Genomic DNA, 7,650 nt, shown 5'->3' on the forward strand with positions numbered 1-7,650 from the left:
ACTGCTTACAGGAGGGCGCCGCCAAAGTCCTGCGGTGGCTCCTCTTCGTAGAGGCCGGTGGGTTTAGAGGGGGCAACGCTCGTTCTTCCACCCCACCCCCGCCCTCCGTACTCTTCTTCTTCCTCTTTCTCCCCTTTTTTCAGGAGGAAGAATAAGACGCCGTCCCCCCTCACCATGCCCCGGCGCTTTAGTCGGAAAAAGGGGCCGGGGGTAACCGCACGTCGCCTCCTCCCCCACCGTAGGCGCCTGCACCGGCCGTTGTTCTTCCGGCCCGCGCCGCCCCCGGGGGAAGTACCCAAGACGCGCCAAGATCCGGGGAATCGCCACCTCTAGAATCAGCTCGAGGGCAGTGCTCTCCTCCTCCCCGATCTCCAGGCGCGCCCCGCCATAACCCACAAAGAGGTGGAAGCATTGCTGTTGTTGTGGCCGTTACCGCTGCCGTCGTCCCCCCTTTGACTGCCCTCTTTGCCGCTCCTACTGATGCGGAGGGGCGGCAGTTCGCCCTGGGCCGGGGCTGTTGTTGGCGCAATACACGCTCCAGCCCCTGTAGCTGCTGCTGGCCGCCTTTCACCTTGACGACCTGTCTCCATCTATCAGGGAGGGAAACAGTCTTCCCCCACGAGGAGGCTTGATGGCCGCAGGGACCTTGCTGTCTTTCCGGTCCCTGTCGACCTCCTCCCTGAAGTGTCTTCCTCCTTCCTCCTTGTCACTCCCATGGTGCGGAGGAACGGATCGGGGGTTATGAGTCCCGCCGTCCATCTCCACCTCCATGAGAGCGTCATGTCCCTTTGGGGGGAGCTAGAGAAGAGAATCACTCCGCCCCTTCTTTTATTTCTGTGGGCTACCTCCTCCTCCTCCAAGGAGCCTGACCTCGCCGCCCCCGTCGACCTCTTGCGACCAATGGACACTTGACAGGAGGCGCAGCCGCCCCCCACCTTTAAGAAAGAGAACGCCGCTACACTTCCGGCCTCCTCCAACCTCGCGATCCTGGCCCTGAGGAGGCGGTTCTGCGAGCCAAGCTTGTTGAGCTCCCGCCTCAACAGGACCTCACTTTCCCGCGCCGCGGAGTCGGTCTCGGACTCCGGCTGTCCGGCAATCCTCTGGGCCCTCACGGCGAGCGTGGTACCACAGGCCGAGAGCTCCTCGGCCGCCCGCCACAGCTTGTCCGGGAGGGAGCCCTTAATGTTGCCGGACTTTTGGGCCACCTTCATTACGGTGTTCACCGACTTGTAAAGCATGGTGGACACCTCCATCGTTGCCAGGGTCCTATGGTTGCGGACCAGTTTCTCCGCTTTTTTTTTTTGGCCTTGTCCACCCTGGGGCCAAAAGGCTTCCTGATCTTATTGGCGACTCTGTCATCTTGGCCATTTTCCTTTCTTTGATGGTCTCTTTTTCAGGGCCATCTGGTCGGCCGTGAATTTCCCTTCATGACAGGAGTCCTTACACGGCCGATCCTGTTTTTTCACCCCCGATGCCGTTGGGGTGATATTGGAGGCAGGTTCTTGGCAGTTGAAGCAAACCCGCCGGCGGTGGTCTCTGAGAAGGCCGGTATTCCCGCCTCCTCCTCCACCGCCATGACCTCCGGCAGCCCGTCCTCGGCCACCGCTCACTCCAGGGAGGACGCTCGGATGTCTGCCGAGTTGTTCATTCCCCTCTTACACTGTCCCGGTGACAGGACCTTCGAGAGGCGAGCTCACGCGCCCTATTTTTTTTTTTTTTTTTTGATAACTCAGGAGAAAATGCATTACACATCCCCCGGACACCTGGGGTTGTCTCCGGGGGTATGTGGGACTCCCCTCCCCCTCTCTAAAGGAGAGGAGGAGGTATACCCACTAAAAACACCTGAGTGTGTCCTTCACCGCGCAGTAAGGGCGACCCCCTGGCATCACCTTTCGGCATTCTTCGGGGGGCCACCCCGCGCCAGCGCTTTCGTGCTCCGTACTCTGGGGGGGGGAAGCGGCGGGGACATAGCCCCTCCCCGGTCGCTCCCCCCCTGCCGTGAGGCCACACTTGCCTCTTTGCGCAGCGAGAGGCAAACACAACACCTCTCGCCGCGCTCCTCCCGATGGTAGTGGGAGGTGAGTCTCCCAAACCAACCGACGGGGTGTGGGTACAGGTCACCCCCGGTCGTGGTGCATACTGGCAGCGGCGCGGTGCGACCCTACACCGCGCCGCTTCTCTCCCGAGCCGCAATGGAGGTGGGTGCGCCCCCGCGCACCCCCGCCGCGGCCGGTAGGGGAGAGGGGAGACCGGTACCAGGCGATTACGCCCAATACCGGCCCCCCGGCGCCGGCCTGGTGTTCGGCCAGCGCCGTGGCCCCGGTCTTGGTGGTCAGACCGGGGCCATCTCCACCTCTCGCGGACCCTCCGGGGGGTGAAGTCCCCCCGCAGACTCTGCGAATGGTGGTGGTGGGGGAGGACCGGACCCTCCCGCGGACACCGGGCCTCCCTGGCCCGGAGCCGCTTTCGGCGGCCGGCCTCTGCGGTGGCCCGGCGACGGAGCGCCGAACCGACGGCCCCCCATCAGCGGGCACCCGGGACCACCCATCCGGTGACCCGGGTCCCGTCCCTCCTCATGGCACACCGCGCAGGCCGCGCTCTCGGTGCAGACCCGCGCGGTGTGCCCGGCACGACCACATCGGTAGCAAAGCAGGCTCCGGTCCATAGACGCGAAGCAGGCCGCCCGGACGTGGCCGAGCCCCCAACACCAATGGCACTGGAGCGGGCAAGCCGGGAGCAGTTCGACTCTCGCTCCCGCCCACCCCAGGGCCACTCTCCTCTTAGCCGCCACCCTGACGGCCGCCTCAAGGGGGAGACGCGCCCAAACGGCTCCCTCCCCCCGCCAACTCTACCTGATGGGGCCGAGACGAATTTCGCTCGGCCCGCACCCCCCTGCTCCGCGAGAACCTCGCTCACCTCTTTGGGGAGGATTGACTCGTCAAAGCCGACGAGTCGGACCTCCCCCCACCTTAAGGGGCGTGTTACCGCGGCCCCCGGGAGCGACGCCCTAAGCTTTTCTGCTAGGGCGTCCGCCTCCCTCTCCTTTTCAGGTCCGGCCAGCCCGAAGAGCAGGCCACCCCCTGCGACCCTCCTTACAAAGGCGGGCCGTACCACACCTTCTCCCAATGCGATATCGCCTCTCGCCTTGCGGAAGGCCTCCGCATATGTGAGGCCCCTCGGCTCGAGGCGTACCGCCACCGCAACCATTGTCCGTGGCGCCGGCAACGCGCGAGGCGCCACCGGACGCCCCCGGACCGGCTCGTTCCTGATTCTCCCCTTGGGGGGGGGGAGGAGCTCTCCTTCCCTTCCCGCCTTTTCCACCCGCCACGACCCGGCCACGGTCGCTCGACGAGACCGCGGCGGGCGCCGCGGGCGCAATCGGCCTTTGTCCAGCCGGCGGCGCCTCGGCAGCAGTCACCCGGAGCGGGGACGTCGCTCTGTCCCTCGTCTCGTATCGTATCTCCGGGAAGGGAGACACGGTCCGGTTCTGCATCTTCGCGGCGGCAACAGGGCGGTTAACCGTAACCAACTCCGCCATATACTTCCCTAATTCCTCTCTTTCACACGTCCAGCCTCTCCTTTCCTTATCCCATGCCTCCCTATCACACTCCCATTTGCGCTCCTTCTCCTTCCATTCACTCCGCTCCATTTCCCACTTTTCTCCCCTTTTCTGCCACTTTGCCAGCTGTCTCTCCGCTTCCCTTTGGTACTCCACGTCCTCATTAATCCACCTCTCCATCTTCCTTGCTATTCCTTCTAGGTACACCGTCCTTGCTTCGAATACCTTTGCCATCTCTTCGCTGTATCTTTTCATCTCCTCCTTCCTCATTCCTATTTCCTCCTTCTCAGCTTTACTCATCCTCTTGCTCTTCCCGATGACCCTCTCAATCCCTTTAGCGCTTTCTTTGGTATACTTTAGGCACTCGAGGACAAAGTCCCGGTTCCATTCCTTTTTATCCGGATCTGGCCACTTTCCCTTCCTTCCCTCTTCCTCGTCCAAGTACTCCTCCTCCTCTCCGGTCCTCTCCGTGTCCGTCCCAGAGCCCTCAACATCGATCTCCCTTTCCGCAATCCTTCTTCTCTTCCCTCCATCTCCTCCTGTCTCTACCTCTAGGGTAGCCGCTTCAGCGTGCGGGCCCGTAGGCAACTCGCACGCCAGCCCGTCGCCGGATGACGACGACACAGGGAGCCGGGACGCTACCCCCCGTGCCGCCGGACCCTGGGGCTCCGAAACCCCTGGGCCGGTAAGATTGCGTTGTGTCGTCGTCATTTTGGTCCATCCATTGAGTGAGACCTTTACAACCCCTCACGCACGGGCGGGTTTTTTTATCGAGGTTGTCCTTCCCCTAGGTCGGCTGCTAAAAAGCTAACGAGCCCGACCTACCCGTGCACCGACTGTCAGGCCCTGCCCCGGAATAAGTCCTGACAGCCGCGCCTCCCCAAATCCCCCTCCCCGTCGGCCCGTCTGGCATGGTTGACCCTACCGGCATGGCCCGACGGATCCTTGGAGGCCGACTTCCGGGCAACTCCCCGGAAGTTACCCATTTCCCCTCCCCGGTGCGTGTCACGGAAAGAATTCCCGAGGCCGTTTGCCGGAAAGAAGAAACCCCCATTATGGGACCCGGGACCCCCCCCCATGCCAGGAGGCACGCCCCGAAGGACGTCCTCCCCAGACACAGGACGAACCCAAGCCCCATTTCCCCCCAAATTGGTGCACTCTTAGTCCCCAGGCTCTTCCCGCGGCCCTCCCAAGAGTTGAACTCTTGGTACTGCCCTGCGGGTCGAGACCCAGGGAGCCCCCTCACCACGACAAGGTGGTGCACCCCGAGAGGGGCTCACGCGCCTTATTGCCGTCGCACGTGCAACCTGACGGTTATCTGTTCTCTACGGAAATCTTATGGTCAACTGTGTCAACACAAATTTAATATGTAAAATAAATTTTTAATTTTTTTTTTTCATATGCTGATGTTTCCTCCATCTTTCACGTAAAAATATACAATATATATTTTATTTACAATGGTATTCTGTAATGTCCCCATGGTAACGTATCACTCGAATCGGGTATGTTATACCGTTTGTCGTTGTATAGACTTAGAGCAATTTTTGTTTCGAACACTGTATAGACTTTGGGCAATTTTGATCGTATGCATGATTGTCGACGACTCTTTTCTACTTTATCTCTCAGACTTTGCGTATAATCATCAAAAGTTATCGTTCGCGCTATGACATTACTCTTGAAGTTTTTGGCCTTTTTTGTATCCCTTTTGCCATTCACTTTCAACGCGTACATCTTTGCTCTAAGTCTAACAAATTCCGTCATGATCGCTCCGTTGTTTTTATCTTTCATCAAGCCTAGAACTTTCTTATTTACAAGCGGTATACCATAGACATTGTCAAAAATATAATCGCTCGTATCAAACCTTGCAATATTTCGTTTCATGTGCTTATAAATATGATAAATCAAACTGTCGGTGTCGGTGTACATAATTTTGCAATTTTGACGATGTATGGGAGACATGTACTCATGGTGAAATTCATACAAGTAAACCTTTGATATGTCGAGGATGCACATACCCACATTAATCGGCTTCTTGAATTTCATCTCGAGTTTTCGCAATTCAACGGCAACTAAATTTTCAGCGAAAACGCTTCTATTGTAAAAATTTGGTTTTGCGATCATTGCCTCGGCATTGTACTTTCCATCCCATTTTGTCAACAATTTTACGTCTACAAGATTGCGAACATTTTCCATAGTTTTACCAAATACCGCATTATTCATCAATTGGTACAAATTTTTCGCAAAATCGTTTGTTGCATGTGTTCTAAATTGCGTATTAAGTTCAATATAATCGCGGAACCATGGAGATTGTGCGAATTGAAGCACACAATGTATCTTTGTAATACGAAGACCATGACGCGTGCATTGCTGCAGGTTGCGGTAGTGGATAACATAATGCTGCTTATTTTATAGAGTTGCGAGCAGTTCATCCTGTCTTTTACTAGGTGGTTTGACACGTGTCGGACGGAATGGTAGGTCATCGTGAGCGTTATGCAGATGTTATGGATATTCCAGATCGATCTCGAGAATATAACCTGTGGGTGAATCAATAGCGATTGAAGACGTGTTAAATCTTGAAACATTTGTGATCCATTGCACATCTGTACAGATTGTTTACGTCAAAGTATATTTGGTACGATGATGGTTTCGATGAATCATAAGGTTGCATGTACTTGTTATTAGCCTGTGCGTATCTATCGGAACACTGACCACCGCGTATACCGCGTGCAATAAACATAACCATATCAATGTCAGTTAATAGTTCGAAAACAACCCCCGTATGTTTTAACATGGCATTCCAAGTGAAACCCAGTAAAGTGTAATAATGCGCGGGATTGAGTTCATAACTTGCGATGCAACTATCGCGAAAATTTTCAAAAATATCGGCCAATAATAAGACATCAGTCTTCAGGTACAAGTCGCTGTATTTTCCCAGAGTTTGAATAGAGAATCGTTGCCAGACATTTGCAGCGTGCGCGTAATCGCTCTAGGATATTGTTTCACTCGTCAACGAACTATAAAATGATTCATGTGATGGTAAACATGGATCCTGCAGCTTGTCCATGCATTCAAGATATTTATATGGAAAGACACTCTTTCGCGTCAATAAATCAAAATCGAATAAGTTTGAAAATTCGGATCGTAAAATTTTTAATTTGTCTTTGTCGATAAACGATGCCAATTTATCGAGACTATTGCTGAGAAATTTGCACAAATCGATGAAACGTAATTTTACATTTTTGTATTTATCTGCCTTATCTTGAACGTTCTTTGTAAACAAAATGTATTTTTCTTTTGTTATCGATAGTACACCGATTGAACCTTTAAATGCATTTGCTATTTCCTTGATGATGAAATGTGAATCATTGCCGGATAAATTGTGGAAAACGATTGGAATGTAATATGAATTTTTATAATTTAAATTGCAATTTGAATGCACTGGACGTCGGTAGCGGCCGGTGAGATAACAATAGGTTTGTTCTTTCGACCTGAACTGGCTGCACTAGTTCACGAAGTTTGCACTAATGCGTTCTTTCGATCAGAACAGTGCAAGAAAATGTGTTCTTTCGAACAGTGCAGGCTGAACTAGTGCAGCGAGTTCAGTGAACTGACTGCCCTAGGTCTGGAGGTAGAGCAAGCAGTGCAGGGCAGCTAACCGAAAAAATTTAAATTTGTATCTATAACCTGTAAAATCGGTATACCTAGTTGACATTACGTAGAAGAAATAATCCGACGACGGAATCTATAAACAGTAAGTAAATACTTAAATATATAATAAATATATAGTAAATATATAATGTAGATAAATATATAATGTAGAATGACATAAAAGAAGTATTTAGAATGTTATCCAAACAGCACAAAATATCCGAAAGACATCCTGGGAAGGCTCTTGGACGTTTTTTCGGAGGGATTTGTTGTATGGGTATCCAACACAAAACAGTTTTTAAAAGAAATAGGATTGTTCAACAAAACATAAAATGCTATAAGTGCGAAAACATGACCATAAATTGATCTATGTTATTTAATCCAGCCATGTTGTCCGCCATCTTACACTGCTCTAACTTGCTCTTACCCGTTCTTTTCAGACC

Source organism: Odontomachus brunneus, unplaced genomic scaffold, assembly GCF_010583005.1.
Source record: "Odontomachus brunneus isolate Ranch 3 - 2012 unplaced genomic scaffold, Obru_v1 Obru_scaffold_314, whole genome shotgun sequence".
In the NCBI taxonomy this organism is placed as follows: Eukaryota; Metazoa; Arthropoda; class Insecta; order Hymenoptera; family Formicidae; genus Odontomachus; species Odontomachus brunneus.